General features: G+C 41.6%; 1 pseudogene; it reads left to right on the forward strand.

The window, feature by feature from the left end:
• Positions 1–22,732, forward strand: part of LOC129866572 (WD repeat-containing protein 18-like) — a 110,154-nt pseudogene that overhangs the window by 32,871 nt on the left and 54,551 nt on the right.

Below are 22,732 nucleotides of genomic sequence, written 5' to 3' on the forward strand. Positions count from 1 at the left end.
TGAAATCAAGCTGTTAAAGTGAATAAAATGATCAGGCCCTCACCCAGGTATCAATAATGACTACCGCTTGGTTATGAATTGAATGTAGAAGATGTTAGATATCTAACCACTGATCAATACGATTAATCAGGTGTTCCTGATTTGTGTTTGGTTACATACTACAGCTCTGGGAAATGGTAGTTTGAGTAGTGGGGTAAGGGTTATCGGTTACCTTGCCACCGCATCATAAGGGTTCCAATAATCACCGTAACATATACCGTCTTCTGTACTACTGCTTTAATCTAGTCTACTGTAGGCTTGATCATATTTCCATACAAGATTTGGGACTATGGGCACAGCTATATTGGTGTCTTATCAAGCCTTTGTTATCTTTACATAATCAATATACATATATCAATCATACCACCCTGCATACCACTGCTGGCTTGCTTCTGAAGCTAAGCAGGGTTGGTGCTGGTCAGTCCCTGGATGGGAGACCAGATGCTGCTGGAAGTGGTGTTGGAGGGCCAGTAGGAGGCACTCTTTCCTCTGGTCTAAAAAAAAAAAATAATAATATCCCAATGCCCCAGGGCAGTGATTGGGGACACTGCCCTGTGTAGGGTGCCGTCTTTCGGATGGGACGTTAAACGGGTGTCCTGACTCTCTGAGGTCATTAAAGATCCCATGGCACTTATCGTAAGAGTAGGGGTGTTAACCCCGGTGTCCTGGCTAAATTCCCAATCTGGCCCTCAAACCATCATGGTCACCTAATAATCCCCAGTTTACAATTGGCTTATTCATCCCCCTCCTGTCCCCTGTAACTATTCCAGGTCGTTGCTGCAAATGAGAACGTGTTCTCAGTCAACTTACCTGGTAAAATAACGGTAAAATAAAAATAAAAAAATAGAATGATAACTAATAAGTGCCTTAATCATTTATAGTGTTCCTCTTTAGTTATGGGGTCTTGGGGTCTATTTTATGGCCAAAAGTAAGAACAGTTGAGTTGGCAAATCTCCTCAAAGTTATGTTGAATATAAAACATTTGCATTCTCAGCATTCTCACCCTGCACATTCTCACCCTGCAGCCTGGAAGAAAGCCAAGAGCTAGTGCTTTGGTTGACCAAAACATTGATTGGCCTTTGCACCGACTTCACATGCTATAAGTATAATAAGGATTGCAGTTCTGTTGGTGCTGCACTTCTTGCTCCGTTCCACTATACAAACTACAGTACCTCATTATTTTAAGCCACACACAACACTGTCAAATCGTCATCTGGGGTGCTTTGAGTCACTACAGAATGGATGTTGAGTTTATTACTATTTTTGTCAGACACATTGTGTGTCAACTAACAGTGCAGTGAAAAAAGTAGCGGTATCCAAATATACCTATGAAATGTGATCCTAATATACTGTTGTGTACAGAGTTCACATAGTCCAGGCTGTTCTACACTGAACAGCAATTTCTAGGATTTTACTGAGTTACAGTTCATAGAAGGAAATCAGTTAATTGAAATGCATTAGGCCCTAATAGATGGATTTCACATGACTAGAATACACACATCTGTTGGTCCCAGATACCTTAAAGAATTAGGGGTGTGGATCAGAAAACCATTCAGTGTCTGGGGTGACCACCATTTGTATCATGCAGTGCGACACATCTCCTTCACATAGAGTTGATCAGGCTGTCGATTTGTGGAATGTTGTTCCACTCCTCTTAAATGGTTGTGCGAAGTTGTTGGAAGAAACAGGAGCACGTATACGTTGATCCAGAGCATCCCAAACTTGCTCAATGGGTGACATTTCTGAGTATGCAGATCATAGATGAACTGGGAAATGTTTCATCATCTAGTAATTGTGTACAGATCCTAGTGACATGGGGCCGTGCATTGTCATGCTGAAGCATGAGGTTATGGCGGCGGATGAATGGTACGACAATGAGCCTCAGGATCTCATCACGGTCTCTCTGTGCATTCAAATTGACATCGATTAAATGCAATTCTGTTTGTTCTGTAGCTTATGCCTGTCTATACCATAACCCCACCACCACCATGGGGCACTCTGTTCACTATGTTGACATCAGCAAACCGCTCGCCAACACGATGCCAAACATGCAGTCTGCCAGGTACAGTTGAAACCGGGATTCATCCGTGAAGAGCACACTTCTCCAGCGTGACAGTGGCCTTCGAAGTTGAGCAATTGCCCACTGAAGTCGGTTACAGCGGCCATCACAAGATGCACCTGTGTAATGATCATGCTGTTTAATCAGCTTCTTGATATGCCACACCTGTCAGGTGGATGGATTATCTTGGCAAATGACAAATGCTCACAAACAGGGATGTAAACAAATTTGTTGAAAACATTTTGAGAAAAATAAGCTTTTTGTGCGTATGGAAAGTTTCTGGGTTCTTTATTTCAGCTCATGAAACATGGGACCAACACTTTACATGTTGCGTTTATATTTTTGTTCAGTGTATCTCCAAGACGTTACAAAGGCAAATAATGTATTATCATTGAAATTAATTACCTTCTCCAATTCTGTTTTTTCTTCTTTTCTTTTTTACATTATGATCAATCCATTATATTCCATAGTTGGAAAGGAATTGGTGTGAAGTGATTCAGTCATTGTATAGATATTACCATAGTTGGATATTATTGCAGAGTGGAACACTGATGATTCTGACTCACCCTTTTCCCCCAGTGGTTTGTATTTAATTGACCAGTGTGGGTTGTGTTTTCCCTCTTTCTCTCTCTGCCTCTCATCTTGAAAATCTCATCTTCACTGTGGCAGGAGGAGCAGCCCACCAACTTCAAATCATTTTTAAGATGTAGGCTAACATTGTTTTGTTAGGCTGATATTTTACTTTTTACTTTTCGGTTCACCAAACATCTCTACCATCCTCTATTATTCTATAACTTTTTATTGTAGCATGTTTTGGCCCAATAAATAGCGTGCCTATTATGATGAATAGCTGGCAAACTATTTCCATTAAAACAAATGCAAAAGTAAACTGTAAATGCAGAACATATTAAGGACTTTCAACTTTTGTCTCCACTTTCTCATGTGCTCAGCTTTACAGCTCTTCCTACACCATCCATTGGGTTATTTAATTCCAATGATGGACTACTTTTCATAACATCATCACCATTTGCAGTAAATTCATTTAGCACAAGAAACAACTTTAAAGACTCAAGGTTTTAAGCTTCACTACAGATGAGAATATCCGTCATACGCATGTTTAATTAAAAGACATAACTTCAAATCATTAGATCTGCACACACGGGGTGCTATCCAAAAGTATACCTCACATATTGGGTCCTACTGTGCAGGATGCCATGTCTCTTTTTTGCTAAATTCTATTTTGTCTTTCCTCCATAACAAATTTGTCAGCGGCTCATAGCGTCATGTTCAATATCATCAGCTGCTCTATAGATTCCAGCCTGTCAGTTTCCTCTGATAAATAATTACCCCTTGTCCGATGACTGGGAGTGATGGTGTTGGCTGAAGGAGAAGAGGAGGTCATGCCAGAGAACAGGGCCCGTGTCCACAAAGCGTCTCAGACTAGAATATTTGTCATATGTGCTGAGAATAGAGACATTTTACTCCTATTCTTATGGGTAAAAATTAAAGCTATGCATGAATAGGGCTGTGGTTATCATGCCATTTTGTCAGACGGTAACTGTCATGCAAATAACTGCTGGTCTTCCGGTAATTGACCGTTAATGAACATGTTAGCATCTTCTGGCTTCCACGCACAGCCTACAAGCCACTGAAGCAGACCTTTTGGAACATCTACATTTTAAAAGTCTAATAAATCCATTTAAATTAGCCTACACCATCGCAATAAATCAATATATTTATTTTAGGCAGGTCTAAAGAAACTTTTTCGGAACCACAGAATAGCAGAATAATATATTCTGAGTCGTCTATAGAGCAGCTATCTATGCCATATGGCTGTGGGCTACACTAGTTATTTATATTAGAATACAATTGAACAGCTGAATAAAATAGAAAGGATATTTTTCTGAAACGATTTCTAAGGGAGTGAGCGGTTAACAAAGTGATAATTTGAAACAGGGCCTCCTATACACTACCGTTGAAAAGTTTGAGGTCACAAGGTTATAAATAATGATTTATAATTGAAATAATAATTGTGTCCTTCAAACTTTGCTTACGTCAAAGAATCCTACATTTTCGGCAATTACAGCTTTGCAGACCTTTGGGATTATAGTTGTCAATTTGTTGAGGTAATTTGAAGAGATTTCACCACATGCTTCCTGAAGCACCTCCCACAAGTTGGATTGGCTTGATGGGCTCTTCTTATGTACCATACGGTCAAGCTGCTCCAACAACAGCTCAATAGGGTTGCATATTTGGAATTTGACTGCAGTTCTGATTCGTGACTGCCGGTGTGGCAATAATATAGTCACCGTAACAGCCCTATGCATGAAACCTCTTTAGTCAGAGTTCTACCTAGTCGATAGATATTAAGGAGACCTCCATAAGCTGTCCTAAGTTACCAGCAGGTGTCTTCATAATAGAAAGGGCAGCGTGTCAGTGGTTCCTGCGCCATAGACAGGCAATTGTTATAGAGTTAAAATAATATTGCTATATGATCAACCCATAAATAATCGAGATCAGTGATAGGCAAATTTGATTGGGGTGGGGGGCCACAATAAATCTGAACTCCTGATGGGTCTGCATACCCACATCCATACCCACATCCATACCCACACATGCAGTCAGAGCCGGCCTTCGCCTTTTGGGGGCCCTAATAAAATTTTGTTTAGATTATTTCAGTAACCTACATCATGTTATTCCTTTTGGAGCGCAACATCACGTTGTTAAAAAATATGCCAATTTGGCGTGCCTATACGTTGGGCAATTGACAGCATCAAGGGCCTATGTGTTCGGTGATTAATTACATTTCAAACGTTTAATGAAATGTTATTGGCAAGTAACTTTATGCCTACTGTGTCAAAAGCTATTTAGAGTTGTTGAACAGAAGTGAAGACAAGTGTATAACAGTAATGTTATTCTTAAAAATCACTTTTGAGAACCATTATAGTGTATTATTCAGTGCATTACCGGTATGCCTATCACATTATTCAAAAGATCAGAATTTCTTAAGAAAATGTCCGGCAAAAACTACATCACTTTTTGATTTACCATTGCAACAGTTTATGTACAGTCACATTCACCATAGTTGTCTGAAGCAGCTGGAGATGCCTCAACGATTGGGTTATTCCCCATAATTTACAACAATGTCAAAGAGCGTCATCACCATCTTTCGTTTGCGGTACCTCAAACTGTTGTGATTACCAGCTGAGAAACATTTATGAGTTGATTTTTACTCCTGGCTCAGAGTTTGTCTGAGCAGTGTCCAAACATCACCCTAAAACCTACTCTGTACTGGGAGTTATTTTTTTGTCTTAAGGTTTTAACAGGATTCCTAGGATGTTTTCTGAGATGCTTTGTAGATAGGGGCCCAGGGTTGATGGCACGAGGCAGGTTGGGCTTTAGTAAACTTTCAGTAGTCTCCCACCCCTATGGCAGACTGGATGAGCCCCTCCATTCCCTCTAATAAACACTGAGACACCAGTTTAATGTCTTGGAGCAGAGGTGGACGGATGGGAATTATTTCATATCGGTAAACTTTGCATAATCTAAAACCCCAGAAATGTTTAACCTCGATATTTTCACTCTTAGCATTTTGTATTTTTATGTTTGGTGTAGTCATATTTTTGTCATTCCATGGCTGGGTTGTGTAGTTGGCTTTGTTCAGACCTTCTGGCTCTCAAGTTGTTTTTCTCGCCCAAGAACCACCAGGGTTTTGCTTCGAGCTGTTAACAATGTTTTCTTTTGATAAATGGTGCAATGAAAATCAATTTGATTCGAGTTTTACCAAAGTGAGCGCATATATTTTTCATGTCATCCATTAGTATGGCTTTTTCATTACTTTGTATTACTGGGCTTTAATTGAGTCTGCTAGAGATGGTCACATATGTTGTAATCATGCATCCTTCCACATCAGAACCCTAACCCTAAATTCTATTATTCTGTGATGTACAATAACACTTAGTAAACACTTGTGATTCAAACATTGGGAATTTATGTTAAAGATTACTTTATTTAGATATTTTTTATCTGTTTAAATGACCATTCGCCATCACCAGACATTTTTTGCAGGATCTCATTGCGTTAATGTTTCAGTGCTGTGACCCTGATGTTCAAAAACTCAAACGCTGTTATTGTCTCACGCTTTTCATCAAGTTTCTGAGATGTTTTCCACGAGTTTATGACTTCCCTTGCAACAGTTGCAGTCCATGATCTCATTGTTCTCAATTTTAAAATCAAACTGTTTTAAGTACAGTTGCCAAAAGGAACATTCTGTCATCAACTGTATTTGTACACTGGAACAGACCAAGGAAATAAATCTAAACAATAATGTTATCTTAACGGTTGTTCAAGAATGCACAAGGTCTTAGTGTTTACACCTGAAGAAAAGGATCAGGTGGGAAGTAATGTACTCTCAAGAGCCTGGAACATTATACAGCATAATATAGCTAGTATGCTTCCATAAAGCCAATTGTAGACTAGACTATTTCCATATCCCTTGACTTCAGCATCTTTGTTTTATGATAGGGTTGTGGGCATTGATCGAGTTAAATTATGGGTGGAATTCCCAACACTATTTTACGGTCAGCTTGTTTTATATCCTAAAGGAACATCAATCAAGTGGGATTTAACTAGGAGGGGGATAATGCAGAGGTGATGCTAAAGCTGTCCATCAGGCCAGTTTTACTGCTATCTGAAGGATGCTCAACTCACATAAGCCAAATGGCCACACGTGTATAGTCGTCCATCTTATACAGAACTTGTGGAGCTTATGTAGTCCACTTCCACCATGAGAACTCATTAAACAATTGTTTTTAAACTGCTGGTTGGTTGGCATGGTCATATAGCACCAGCTGTGTCCAACACTGGACGAATATTGAGGTATTATGCCTCAACTTTTTGCACGCACTGAGAAGACAGCCCTTTGGGCCATCCTGTTAGAGAAGTAATTAGTGCAATATAACGTAGCTAATCACAAGTCACCAAACCTACACCCCTTTTACGTAACATACTTTCCACTTCCAAAATTTGTTCCTCAGCAGTTTTTTTCCCTCCTTACTCAATGAATTGCCTTCAAGATCTTGGCAAAAGACGTTAAGTGTCATAGCCACTAAATGATTTGATCTATCCAAGTCATTAAGTTGAGGTTGGAACAGAAATGTGCAGACTAAGATGTATTTTAGTGCCCAGCACGCTAAAACGGCCCACTTCTCTCAGACAGACAGGTTCAGGGGAACAGCCCTGCAGTGTGAGCTCACACACCATTATCTTTGTTCTCTTCTTGGTCTCCCTCACTTTTTTTGTCATAGAGAGCGTGAGCTAGTGTTGGGCATTATCCAGATTTTCAAACCGTTTCTGTACCATATTTGGGGTATATGGTATTACCGAATATGCACAGAATATGCTATTTAAAAAATATATACTTTTTGTTGCTGATGCACAAAACAATTTAGGCACCAGGGATCTTGATCCAGGAGGGGATTGAATGTCTCTGCTGTAACCAATAAACTTGATCTTGACATCTAGCCACTTAGCTAGCAAGTTATCAAACCAAATCATAGCTGATGACTCCTTGCTGTCCCCAGTCCACCTGGTTGTGCTGCTGCTCCAGTTTCAACTGTTCTGCCTGCAGCTATGAAACACTGACCTGTTCACCGCACGTGCTACCTTGTCCCGGACCTGCTGTTTTCGACTTTCTCTCTCTACCGCACCTGTTGTCTCTAACTCTGAATGATCGGCTATGAAAAGCCAACTGACATCTACTCCTGAGGTGCCGACCTGTTGCACCTTCTACAATCACTGTGATTAATATTATTATTTGACCCTGCTGGTCATCTATGAACTTCTGAACATCTTGGCCATGTTCTGTTATAATCTCAACCCAGCACAGCCAGAAGACGACTGGCCACCCCTCATAGCCTGGCTCCTCTCTAGCTTTCTTCCTATGTTCCTGTCTTTCTATGGAGTTTTTCCTAGCCACCGTGCTTCTACATCTGCATTGCTTGCTGTTTGGGGTTTTAGGCCTCGTTTCTGTACACCACTTTGTGACATAGGCTGATGTAAGAAGGGCTTTATAAATGCATTTGTTTGATTGGAGCCCAGATCTGGATATAATTTATTTGATACATCTTAGATTTCTTATAATTATACTTAACTTACAGTTATAAACAGTGGCGTAGCACGCAGCCCCACTGTCCTTGCAAGGTGGGGGTGCTCCATATATACATGAACTCAGCAAAAATAGAAACGTCCCTTTTTCAGGAGCCTGTCTTTCAAAGATAATTCGTAAAAATCCAAATAACTTCACAGAACCTCATTGTAAAGGGTTTAAACACTGTTTCCATGCTTGTTCAATGAACCATAAACAATTAATAAACATGCACATGTGGAACGGTCATTAAGACACTAACAGCTTACAGACGGTAGGCAATTAAGGTCACAGTTATGAAAACTTAGGACACTAAAGAGGCCTTTCTACTGACTCTGAAAAACATCAAAAGAAAGATGCCCAGGGTCCCTGCTCATCTGCGTGAACATGCCTAAGGCATGCTGCAAGGAGGCATGAGGACTGCAGATGTGGCCAGGGCAATAAATTGCAATGTCCGTATTGTGAGACGCCCAAGACAGCGCTACAGGGAGACAGGATGGACAGCTGATCGTCCTCGCAGTGGCAGACCATGTGTAACAACACCTGCACAGGATCGGTAAATCCAAACATCACACCTGCGGGACAGGTACAGGATGGCAACAGCTGCCCGAGTTACACCAGGAACGTACAATCTCTCCATCAGTGCGCAGAATGTCCGCAATAGGCTGAGAGAGGCTGGACTGAGAGCTTGTAGGTCTGTTGTAAAGCAGGTCCTCACCAGACATCACCGGCAACAGCATCGCCTATGGGCACAAACCCACCGTCGCTGGACCAGACAGGACTGGAAAAAAGTGCTCTTCACTGACGAGTCATGGTTTTGTCTCACCAGGGGTGATCGTCGGATTCACGTTTATCGTCAAAGGAATGAGCGTTACACCGAGGCCTGTACTCTGGAGCGGGATCAATTTGGAGGTGGAGGATCCGTCATGGTCTGGGGCGGTGTGTCACAGCATCATCGGACTGAGCAATCTCAACGCTGTGCGTTACAGGGAAGACACCCTCCTCCCTCATGTGGTACCTTTCCTACAGTCTCATCCTGACATGACCCTCCAGCATGACAATGCCACCAGCCATACTGCTCGTTCTGTGCGTGATTTCCTGCAAGACAGGAATGTCAGTGAATGTTCGCCATGGCCAGCGAAGAGCCTGGATCTCAATCCCATTGAGCACGTCTGGGACCTGTTGGATCGGAGAGTGAGGGCTAGGGCCATCCCCCCCCCCAGAAATGTGCCGGGAACTTGCAGGTGCCTTGGTGGAAGATTGGGGTAACATCTCACAGCAAGAACTGGCAAATCTGGTGCATTCCATGAGGAGGAGATGCACTGCAGTACTTAGTATCTGGTGTGGCCACCAGCTGCATTGACTTTTACTTTTGATTTTGACCCCTCCCCCTTTGTTCAGGGGCACATTATTCAATTTCTGTTAGTCACATGTCTGTGGAACTTGTTCAGTTTGTCTCAGTTGTTGAATCTTATGTTCTTAACATATTTACACATGTTAAGTTTGCTGAAAATAAATGCATTTGACAGTGAGAGGACGTTTCTTTTTTTTGCTGAGTTTACATACACATTTTAATCAATTTCTTTCGGTATTGAAAGTTATACCGTCGAAATACACCGGTATACGGTGTATCGCCCAAGCCTAACGTGAGCCCTTAACGTTTTAGCACTGTATTATGTTAGCAGCCCTTAAAATGTATTTCCTTAAGATGAAATTAACCATGTCCACAACTCAGCTCAATTTATCCATGCATCCCTCTCCCTCTATCTCTCTATAGCTATGGGAGCTATCCTCAGGGGAGATGCTCCTGTTTGTTCTCTTTGATGTGGGCATCGTGTCAGTGACCCTTGACCCCTGCGAGTACTACCTCTTCTGTGGCGGCAGCGACGGCGGTATATTCCACGTGTCCCTCTGCAGCCAGGTAAGCTATCTTTTTTTCTGTCTTCCCCACCTTAGCCTTTCACAGTTTACCCCTGAGCTTTCTTTGGGTTAACGTCTCAACGGCTTTAATTCACAAACTGTGGGTCTACCTTAATCGAGCATCCATCAAGCGCAACCTTGCCCACTCGAACATGGGTTTTTTGTTTCATAACGTCAAGGTTTTATCAGTGGCCTTCCTGTACATTATAAACAGGTTGCCCTACCATAAATAACCAACCCGTTGTGGATAGTGCCCATGGAGAGCAGTGTCTGGACAGGGGCAAGCTCAGACGGGTGACAGTAAATTGGAAAACAGATATACAGCGGGTACATTAGGCCACAGTCTGGCGACGCACCAAGAGAAAGTGACGTAGCTAAGAGACTTTGAACTAGCGTATCCATCTCTAAAATGGAGTTTGCATGTCATAACTTTATCTCCTGGTGTATTCAGTACATATTGTCCGCTGATATTTTTTATTTCAGTCTGACGTCACAACTAGGGCTAGGCAATACGGCCAAAATATAATATCACGTTATTTAAAAATAATAATAATAATTGGATGGTTTGGCAGTATTTTATATTTTTTAATAATAAAAGTTTGCTTTATGAGTAGTGTGTGACCCTAGGGTGGCAACACATACAGTGCATTCGGGAAAGTATTCAGAGCCCTTGACTTTTTGTCTTTTTGAGTTTTGACTTATTCTAAAATTGATTAAATCATTTTTCCCCCTTATTAATCTACACATAATACCCCATAATAACAAAGAAAAAAAAAGTGAATTTATTTAATAATTTTTTTTGAAATATCACATTTACTCAAGTATTCAGACCCTTTACTCAGTACTTTGTTGAAGCATCTTTGGCAGCGATTACAGTCTTGAGTCTTCTTGGGTATGACGCTACAAGCTTGGCACACCTGTGTTTGGGGAGTTTCTCCCATTCTTCTCTGCAGATCCTCTCAAGCTCTGTCAGGTTGGATGGGGAGTGTCACTGCACAACTATTTTCAGGTCTCTCCAGAGATGTAAGACCGTGTTCAAGTCCGGGCTATGGCTGGGCCACTCTAGGACATTGATACTTGTCCCGAAGCCACTCCTGTCTTGTCTTGACTGTGTGCTTAGGGTCGTTGTCCTGTTGGAAGGTGAACCTTCGCCCAAATCCTGAGCATTCTGGAGCAGGTTTTCATCAAGGATCTTTCTGTACTTTGCTCTGTTCATCTTTCCCTCAATCCTGACTAGTCTCCCAGTCCCTGCCGCTGAAAAACATCCCCACAGCATGATGCTTTACCATGCTTCATGGTGGCAGCATCATGGTGCCATGCTTCCTCAAGATGTGAATGCCAAAGAGTTCAGTTTTGGTTTCATCAGACCAGATAATCTTGTTTCTGATGGTCTGAGAGTCCTTTAGGTGCCTTTTGTCAAACTCCAAGCGGGCTCTCATGTGCCTTGTACTGAGGAGTGTTTTCCGTCTGGCCATTCTACCATAAAGGCCTGATTGGTGGAGTGCTTTAGAGATGGTTGTCATTCTGGAAGGTTCTCCCATCTCCACAGAGGAACTCTGGAGCTTTGTCAGAGTGACCAACGGGTTGATCGCTCAGTTTGGCCGGGTGGCCAGCTCTAAGAAAAGTCTTGGTGGTTCAAAACTTCTTCCATTAAAGAATGATGGAGGCCACTGTGTTCTTGGGGACCTTCAATGCTGCAGACATTTTTTGGTACCCTTCCCCAGATCTGTGCCACGACACAATCCTGAGCTCTATGGACAATACGGTCGACTTCATGGCTTGTTTTTTGCTCGGACATTCACTGTCAACTGTGGGACCTTTATATAGAAAGGTGTGTGCCTTTCCAAATCCTATCCAATCAATGAATTTACCACAGGATCAGGATCATAAATGGAAACACGATGCACCTGAGAGCAATTTCAATTCTCATAGCAAAGGGTCTGAATACTTATGTAAATAAGGTATTTCTGTTTTTTTTTATTAATTTGCACATTCTAAATGATTGCAATGGGTATTCATCCATGGATTGTTTTATACTGTTCAAAACAACAACAAAAAAATTCTGCATTTTCATAAATGTATGCATTTCCTGTGTTAATTTGAGATAATTTCCACACTGCCACGTAGGGCTGCACAAAATGGGCAAACAATCTAGGCCTTATTTTTAACCAAATGTTGCAATTGCGATTTGACTTGAGATTTAGAGAAAAACACTTGAGTGAACTGTTGGAATCGTGGAAATAGAATGATTATTCTAATTATATAGTTAGAATATAACAGTGGGCACTTTGAATACAGTGTTTGACATGACAACAAATGAAAATGCCAGGGAGGAGTTATTGTGACCATATAGGATCAAATCAAATGTATTTATATAGCCCTTCTTACACCAGCTGATATCTCAAAATGCTGTACAGAAACCCAGCCTAAAACCCCAAACAGCAAGCAATGCAGGTGTAGAAGCACGGTGGCTAGGAAAAACTCCCTAGAAAGGCCAAAACCTAAGAAGAAACCTAGAGAGGAACCAGACTGAGGGGTGCCAAATAATAATAATCACAGTAGTTGTCGAGGGTCCAGCAGGTCAGCACCTCAGAAGTAAATGTCAGTTGGCTTTTCATAGCCGATCATTGAGAGTATCTCTACCGCTCCTGCTGCCTCTAGAGAGTTGAAAACAGCAGGTCTGGGACAGGTAGCACGTCCGGTAAACAGGTCAGGGTTCCATAGCCGCAGACAGAACAGTTGAAACTGGAGCAGCAGCACGACCAGGTGGACTGGGGACAGCAAGGAGTCATCATGCCAGGTAGTCCTGAGGCATGGTCCTAGGGCTCAGGTCCTCCGAGAGATAGAGAGAATTAGAGAGAGCATACTTAAATTCACACAGGACACCGGATAAGACAGGAGAAGTACTCCAGATATAACACTGACCCAAGCCCCCCGACACATAAACTACTGCAGCATAAATACTGGAGGCTGAGACAGGAGGGGTCAGGAGACACTGTGGCCCCATCCGATGATACCCCCGGACAGGGCCAAACAGGAAGGATATAACCCCACCCACTCTGCCAAAGCACAGCCCCCACACCACTAGAGGGATATCTTCAACCACCAACTTACCATCCTGAGACAAGGCTGAGTATAGCCCACAGAGATCTCCACCACGGCACAACCCAAAGGGGGGGGCAACCCAGACAGGAAGATCACGTCAGTGACTCAACCCACTCAAGTGACGCACCCCTCCTAGGGACGGCATGAAAGAGCACCAGTAAGCCAGTAACTCAGCCCCTGTAATAGGGTTAGAGAGGGGAACCGGCCAGGCAGAGACAGCAAGGGCGGTTCGTTGCCTTTCCGTTCACCTTCACACTCCTGGGCCAGACTACACTCAATCATATGACCCACTGAAGAGATGAGTCTTCAGTAAAGACTTAAAGGTTGAGACTGAGTCTGCGTCTCTCACATGGGTAGGCAGACCATTCCATAAAAATGGAGCTCTATAGGAGAAAGCCTTGCCTCCAGCTGTTTGCTTAGAAATTTTAGGGACAATTAGAAGGCCTGCGTCTTGTGACCGTAGCGTACGTGTAGGTATGTACGACAGGACCAAATCAGAAAGATAGGTAGGATCAAGTCCATGTAATGCTTTGTAGGTTAGCAGTAAAACCTTGAAATCAGCCCTTGCCTTAACAGGAAGCCAGTGTAGGAAGGCTAGCACTGGAGTAATATGATCACATTTTTTGGTTCTAGTCAGGATTCTAGCAGCCGTATTTCGTATTTCGCAAAAAGCTGTCCTTGAAACAATCTTGATATGTTCATCAAAAGAGACATCAGGGTCCAGAGTAACGCCGAGGTCCTTCACAGTTTTATTTGAGACGACTTTACAACCATCAAGATTAATTGTCAGCTGCAACAGAAGATCTCTTTGTTTCTTGGGACCTAGAACAAGCATCTCTGTTTTGTCCGAGTTTAAAAGTAGAAAGTTTGCAGCCAACCACTTGGCTGCAAACACAGGCTTCTAGCGAGGGCAATTTTGGGGCTTCACCATGTTTCATTGAAATGTACAGCTGTGTGTTATCCGCATAGCAGTGATAGTTAACATTATATTTTCGAATGACATCCCCAAGAGGTAAAATATATAGTGAAAACAATAGTGGTCCTAAAACGGAACCTTGAGGAACACCGAAATGTACAGTTGATTTGTCAGAGGACAAACCATTCACAGAGACAACCTGATATCTTTCCGACAGATAAGATCTAAACCAGGCCAGAACTTGTCCGTGTAGACCAATTTGGGTTTCCAATCTCTCCAAAAGAATGTGGTGATTGATGGTATCAAAGGCAGCACTAAGGTCTAGGAGCACGAGGACAGATGCAGAGCATCGGTCTGACGCCATTAAGAGGATCCATAGTGTTTATGTGTTTCCTAGGGGACCCTATAATCTTTGGCTTCATTGAATGCATTCTCTTAGCAACTTCATGTAGCTAACATATTCTTGCTTTGCGTATTCCTCTTTGATTTAGAAGATACTGTTGCATAAAACACATGCAGATTTAAGTCTACACCATCACGGGTATTATCAGGCTGTATAGCTAATTGAGTTTGCTCTGACTTTATTATCTAGCTAGCGATTAGCATTAGCGGCTAACAAGATTCAGGCCCAACTTGCTAATAAAGGACAAACTAGCTGTTTGCAGATGTAAGAAACACAAACCAATAGTGTAGTTATATTAAGAAGCAAAGTGCAAACAGCATCGTTGTCATCAACATTGTTGCAGACTGAACACAAGTGTCTCGTGGTCGAAGGAACAGCTAATGCGCTCCTTGAGTGACGGGGCGGGGCTAAGTCTGTGTGGAAAGCAGCATGCAGAAAGAGAGCGCGGCGAGGGAGAACTCAAGAAGGGAAGTAAACTATAAATGGACGTTGCAAACTGCGTATCACATTTAACAAATCAAACATTCAAATACCATTTTAGAAGGTAAAGTAAAAACCCAAACCGGTCCGTGCATCAGTTCCGGCCTATCGTAAAATACGGTATACCGCCCAGCCCAGGTCACAACTAGTATCTTTGAAGACTGCAGATGAATAGAGTCAAATAAGCACATTTATTTCCAGCACATGAAAATAACTTTCCATATACTGTCATCAAACCCGTTACCTAATTTATTAATTATTTTAATGAAAACTTTATTTAATTTTCACAGGTGAAGGCACACATCAGGACACTTTTTCCATGTACACACAACTGACAAACAAAATAAATAAATTCAGAACATTACAAATAAAATAATCCCCCTCCACGTGTCAGTTGCCTTATAATACAACTTTGACTCAATTCCCTATGAGTTAGCCCTGTACATTTCTAGTGACACACAAAAATACAGTAAACTTCGTAAGAAGTGTCCCTCTGATCAGCTGACAGCACCTTGATGTGTCTCCTCAGTGCCGGCATGGAACAGAGCTGCTAAAGTTTGTTAGTGAAGAGGGGAATGGGATTGATGTTTGGACCGGCCCACATCTCTCTGGTGCACAGGGGAGGTCAAGGCAGGTTATGCTTGCACAAAGCTTCATCTGGTGGGAGATCGGTAGGGCATTTCCAGAACACTACTCTGCAGCATCCCTATAGTATCTTTACTTGGGCTCACCCTGGGTTTTCCAACTTACAGTAAGCCACTGAGAAAGACTTCTTCAGTTGAAAGGGAAAATATAAATAAAACGTTAATCTACCACTATTTGTAATTCTGCACATGTAGTGGGGATTCTCTAAAAGCACTCGACTGTTGATTTTCCATTAACTTTCTAAGTATTGCACCATCCTTGTATGGGTGAATCCCCACTGTTGGCCTGAAAGGTGGAGAGGTTGTAGAAAACGGGAAAGGGGGGATCACTGGCATGACCAGTGTGTTTGGGTTGTAAATAATCGGGGTCTTTCACAGGGACTGTTGTCTGATCCCATGCCTCTTGAGGGACTTATTTTCTCCCTGTGTGGCTCCTGGTTGCTGTACATTCCCATGAGACTAGTCAAGTGTAGGGGAGGACCATCCTCTTCAGGGAATTTCAGAAAAATGTAAATAGGGAAACATTAAAAGTTATCCTTTTTAGATACAACTATACTAAATATAGTCACGTCATCAAATAACTGATCAAAACACACTGTTTTGCAATGGTCTACATTAGCCTCAACAGCACTCTCTAGGGTAGCACCATGGTGTAGCCAGAGGACAGCTATTTTCCGTCCTCCTCTGGGTTCATTGACTCCAATACAAAACTTAGGAGGCTCATGCTTATCAGCCCCTTCCTTAGACTCACAAAGTAATTATAACAGGTTTGAGGACGTCCTCCAGAAGTCAACAGAGCTCTTGCAGTTTGAACTAACATCTTGTCTACCCAATCAATGGATCAGAGAATGAATCTAGTATTGAAAGTTTAAGCTACATCTAGCTAGCACTGCAGTGCATAAAGTGTGGTGAGTAGTTGACTCAGAGAGAAGGACAATATTTGAACAGTTTTGAACAAATTATTTTCTTCAAAAATTGACGGTTTATTAACGCGTAAGTTCTAGTTTGTTGACTATAACGTTAATATGGTGGCAATGATGTAGGCTGTGTAGCGGTTAGTGGTTATGGTGTGAAGGTTTGGCTTGAGGAGGTTTTTGTACCTTGTCACAGACCTCTGTTGTGTTGTGCACTGAAGTCCACAAGCAAAGGGAAAAGGTGAGAGGGGGAGAGCGCGTAAATGCGAGAAGGAATTATACAACGAGCAAAGTGATGATGCTGTATGTGGCTACTATGAAAGTAAACTGTGTGTGCAGGTGATTCTTTCTGACAATTCTGTTGCAAAACATTTCTTAAACAAAAGCAGAGGAAATGAAACCGGGAGGGACCTACCTGAATTTGTCCAATAAACTCTATTTGTTTTGTGTGATTACACTCCAGATCAGCTAGATGCAGGCAAAGGTGTTCAAGGCGGTATTGAATGTGTTACTGTCTGTTACCTTGATTACGCCAATTTGTCTCTCGACCTGTGCACCTATGTAATAAACATTCATTTGCAGGCTAGGCTGTAGCAACCTCATGATGGATATAGGGCAAATTCTAGTAACATGTAGTAGCCTAAACCTGTCTGTTACATTGCGACGGGTTAATGGAATATGAATGACCGTCATCCAATATGCTGTAATAGAAATAATGCGATGCTCATTAAAAAAAAAATGGTCCCCCCTAATCTTGAACGGCACCAACTGCCACTGGTCAAGTGGGATCCTTTCTGACAGCTTCTCTTCAAGGAGAAAGGAGACCTGTCATGGTTCAGAGTCACAGCCCCCACGGTTTAGTGCATCTAGACTTACTGTAACATGCTAACCAGGATCTTTGTTCCACAGCTTTGACAGATCATTTAACACAAGATGGACTTTTGTATTAGCCATGATTTATGGTTTATTTGCAGGATGGGCTTCTTTTGTGACCCAGGAAGTCACATTTCCGTACATAACAATGTCAAGCTGCACCAAATTAATCCAAATTGAGTATGTAACCGACACAACCAACTGGATCAGAGAAGACGTCAATGGATGTTGTTAGGTTTGAGGTTCAAGCTTTGTCCTCTCTTCTCCTTTCTACTTGTCATGAGTTTCACATCAGGTAAAGAAACTTGCAGAAAAGACTCAATTAAACATGACAGAAATTAATGGGAACATTTTTGCAGAAGAAAGGATCCCCCTCCCCTCATTAGAATATCCCATTTCTATTTAAAACCTGATTTTCCCTCATTCTGGCTCTTGCAGTCGTACAAAACTGGGAGTGAGTCACTCCTTGTGCAGGCGGGTTGCCCGTAGGCATCACCCCCCCATTATAGACACTTCCTGTCTCCTTTCTCTTCCTCTCACAGTCCTGCAGGAAGGTCAGACCGAGTGCCTCCAAATCTGTACTTCAATGACCGAGTCTCACTGCTCCATGTATCGATAATTAAAACTCGCACATTTCAGTTTTTCAACCCCCTTACTCATCATCTCATTTACTTTGTAATTGTGTACACCCCCCCCCCCCCCTCCCAAATCCACGACGCTGGAAATGTTGTGGGTGGCACTTGGATGTATGGCCAAACAAACAATATCCCAGAAGCATCAGGTTTGAGTGGAGAAAAGCCCTCTTCTGTGAAAGAGTGATACAGATACACGCCCCCCTCTACCACTGACTCATGGTTATTGTTCCAGTCCTCTCACAGGTTATTAATACAAACAACAAGTTAATGTTAGTCAGTCAGTCTGACAGGGAGCATGTCAATATTCACAGAAACGGTCAGATCTAGACTGCTCCTTTAGTTTTTGTTAGATTTTTTTTAATCTACGGTGCAGATTACTTCATCTAATATTCTGCTATTGGTCAGGGGACTACATCGCTTAGGTTATTTTAATTATTTTACATAAGTATAGCAATAATTGCTTTTAATGTTGTAGTGGAATGACTTGACCTCAGGAAGAATGGCTTAAAGTCATGAAATTGTCATTGATATGACAAGATTTCTGAGACGGCACAATTTAATTTATTCATATTGAAGTATGTTTCATGTATGCTAAAAAGACCTGTTGCAAGCTGTAATTATTGAGATAGAACATTTCCCTGGTCAAGATCCTGTTTGGATACAAGAGTTGCTCGACTTATCTTATTAATGCCTACCGACCCCTTTACTTTGGTCCTGTATCTCTAATCATATCTTATTTGTGTGCTAACGTTCCTCAGATCTTTATTGCTTGCCTTTAAAGGCCCAGTGCAGCCCAAATTAAGTTTTCACTGTGTTTTGTATCATATTGTACGACAGATAATGAAAAATAACTTTGTGAAAGTTTGAAAAAAATGTATCAGTGTTATTTCCTGATAGTTGCTGGTTGAAAATACAATGTACACAGGACCTTCTAATCATCCTGTTTGCATGGGAAGGAGTTTTGGCTTGCCTGGTAACCAATTTACTGCATGGTGATGTCAATAGACCAATAACAAAGAGTTCCAAACCTCTCTGCCAATAACAGCTAGTTTTAAGTTCACCCCTCGCCACGCAGACCACTCCCAGACAGTCTTAGCAAAGTTCTTCCTTGAGAAACTAAAAAGCAATTTTTGTCAATTTTTATGGAAAACTATCACAGTAGGGTACTTACTTGTTACCCGGAAATGATTTGATATTGATATAAAAACGTCTGCATTGGGCCTTTAAAGATTTTGAATGCCAAGCCGCTACCCCATTGACTCACACACCTTGGACTTCCAACCAGTCTTTAGAAGCTTAATTATTTAGGAATGCTGCATCTTAAAGATCAATTGGATAATTAAGATAATTGGAGAGAGAAGAAAGCTTTTATAGCCCCGCTCTGCATTAAATCAATTACATTAACTCTGCATTGTTGCTTTCTATGGTTAAAGTTAAGTCTATAGATGCTAGTGAGTGAAATCACAGCTTTTCACTGCTCCACCATTTCCTCTTCCCTCTGGCTTCCCCCTAGCTCTTAAATTATAATGATCTACCTCATTATGCCACATTCTTTGTCATTCATTCTAAAGAAATTTCAGATCATCTGTATCTCATTCTTTCCTTGTTTGGATTGAGAATGGATATTGTGGTTTAATCCTCTAAATTGATGAGTTTGTACATCTTTGATAAAGACATCTCTTCCCTCTTTCTGGTTAACATTGCTTGACACTGAATGACTGCTTGTCTTGAAAGTGAGCATTATTACTTTGGGCCAACTGGATTCCATCACAAATGTTTGATATTTTTCATGTTTTATGTATTCATTTTTACATCATTTGTCTGAATCCATTAGGGTTGTTGCATATCTGAACATATTGTGGTTTATTTTTAACAAAGAGTGGGATCACTTTGTATTAAAACTACCTGTATACTGTATTTGGACACTGCACTAACCCCATAAATTAACCATAATTTCCCTACAGCAGCAACCACATCTCCTGATACAGCTTAAAATGTTATTCTGAATATAATATTGAAACTGCCACCTCTACAGTCAGCATCCAAAAGGCATTAACGCTTCACCAGCACGTCTTTTCCTGCTCCCCTAATTGTGCTGTTTACCCGATTTGGAGAGGGTTATTCATTTCCTAGACAGCTTAACTGTGAATGTGCCTTTGGATCATTGTTTAATAAAGGGGATTTCATACCCTAGCTGGGCAGAAGTTCTTATGCATTCTGAGTGAGAGCTGAGTTCGTTGTGTGGTTTACTTCCCCCCTTGTTGTCAAAATTGTTCAGCAGGAGATGAGACAGTGAGGCCAGAATTGTCACATTTGGATAAATAGGCCTAGTGACAGACAGACAGGCTGAGAATTCTCTTCCCCACTGTGAGCCAGCAGCAACCAGCTGTTTCCTTTTCCTGCAGTGTGAAGGTTTTGAAATGTAATCCTGACAAGACTTTTTTTGCCATAGAAATACATAATTTTCTTGCTAAATGGTTCCGGACATCCCTCACGGATTTAAGCACTTGATTTTAACATTTTAACAGGCTAATGTCACAATTTTGTATTTATTTCATCCTTCATCGGTGGTGGATTAGACTAATTACTGTATTTTTCATTCCACTTCCAACATTTGAGTTAATGGAGTGGTGTGAAATGATACACGATGCTTCCCTCCCACTCAAACCTTCCCTTAATGATTTGAATTTCAGTGTTCTGGCCAGAGTATCAAGTCCAGGCCAGGCTTCTACACAGACAAAATTATTAACTATTAACCAAATCCCTTTCAAGTCCACTTGTCATGTTTAATTGAGTGCCCTCAAAATAGGCAGTATAGAAGTGATGTAATGATTAGAGTTGGTCATAGTCAAGTCCAGCGGTGTCCAGTCCTCCCTTCCTTGCTGCATGTCTGATGCAACCACATCCCTAATTAAAGCAATTAAGTCAATCCATCAAACCATTAAGAGGCTGGACAGGGCCACAAATTCCCTGCCAACTTAATAGAGGAGAGGGGGGAACATGTTAGTGAGTGTACCTGAGATGCAAGCTAATTAGCTCTGGGAATGAAAAACAACTATCAGAAGTTTGAGGTTTGCTAATGAACTTCTGTTGACTTCTTTCTTCTGATCTGCAGAGCCTAAGTCGGGATAAGACATTCCAGTCGGACAACGAGGGTAACCAGGTTTTCAAAGGACACAGGTGGGCTGCCTTCAAGGGCTCTTCTATTTAATATATGCCATTTAGCAGACACTTTTTTCCAAAGCTAACTTAGTCATGCGGCATACATTTTACATATGGGTGGTCCTGGGAATCGAAGGCACTATCCTGGCATTGTAGTGTAGTAATATTTGATATGTGTATATGTTTGATATACAGTATGTTATATATACATCACATGCGACTCGTAATAAGACAATCATTTTAATAGGCGAATTGTTATATGACTCCATAAAGATCATTTCAATTTACAAGCAAGGATTAGGCAATGAGTTGACGAGGACTAGCAAGAATTGGTCTGATAATTGTATTTATCAAAGGCAGATATTTCATTAACATTGTACAATGAATGGATTCGCATACATAGCATGAAGCGAAAAGTATTCAGACCCCTTGACTTTTTCCATATTTTGTTACATTACAGCCTTATTCTAAAATAGATTAAATAATTATTTTTCCTTGTCAATCTACACGCAATACCCCATAACGAAGAAGTGAAAATAAGTTTTTAGAAATGTTTGCAAATGTATTAAAAATAATCGGATACCTTATTTATATAAGTATTCCGACCCTTTGCTATGAGACTCGAAATTGAGCTCAGGTGCTTCCTGTTTCCATTGATCATCCTTGGGATTTTTCTACAACTTGATTGGATTCCACCTGTGGTAAATTAAATTGATTGGACATGATTTTGAAAGGCACACACGCCTATATAAGGTCCCACAGTTGACAGTGCATGTCAGAGCAAAAACCAAGCCATGAGGTTGAAGGAATTGTCCGTAGAGCGCCGAGACAGGATTGTGTCGAGGTACAGATCTGGGGAAGGGTACCAAAAATGTCTGCAGCATTGAAGGAACCCAAGAACACAGTGGCCTCCATCATTCTTAAATGGAAGAAGTTTTGAACCACCAAGACTCTTCCTAGAGCTGACCGCCCGGCCAAACTGAGCAATCGGGGGAGAATTTCCTTGCTTAGGGAAGTGACCAATAACCCGATGGTCACTCTGACAGAGCTCCGTAGTTCCTCTGTGGAAATGGAAGAACCTTCCAGAAGGACAACCGTCTCTGCAGCACTCCACCAATCAGGCCTTTATGGTAGAGAGGCCAGACAGAAGCCTCTCTTCAGTAAAAGGCACATGACAGCCTCTTAGAGTTTCCCAAAAGGCACCTAAAGGACTCTCAGACCATGAGAAACAAGATTCTCTGGTCTGATTGTACTCTTTTGCCTGAAAGCCAAGTGTCATGTCTGGAGGAAACCTGGCACCATCCAGGTGGCAGCATCATGCTGTGGGGATTTTTTTTTACCGGCAAGGACTGGGAGACTCAGAGGGGAAAGATGAACTGAGCAAACTACAGAGAGATTTTTGATGAAAACCTACTCCAGAGCGCTCAGGACCTCAGA

This window comes from Salvelinus fontinalis, chromosome 12, assembly GCF_029448725.1.
Source record: "Salvelinus fontinalis isolate EN_2023a chromosome 12, ASM2944872v1, whole genome shotgun sequence".
NCBI classification, from domain to species: Eukaryota; Metazoa; Chordata; class Actinopteri; order Salmoniformes; family Salmonidae; genus Salvelinus; species Salvelinus fontinalis.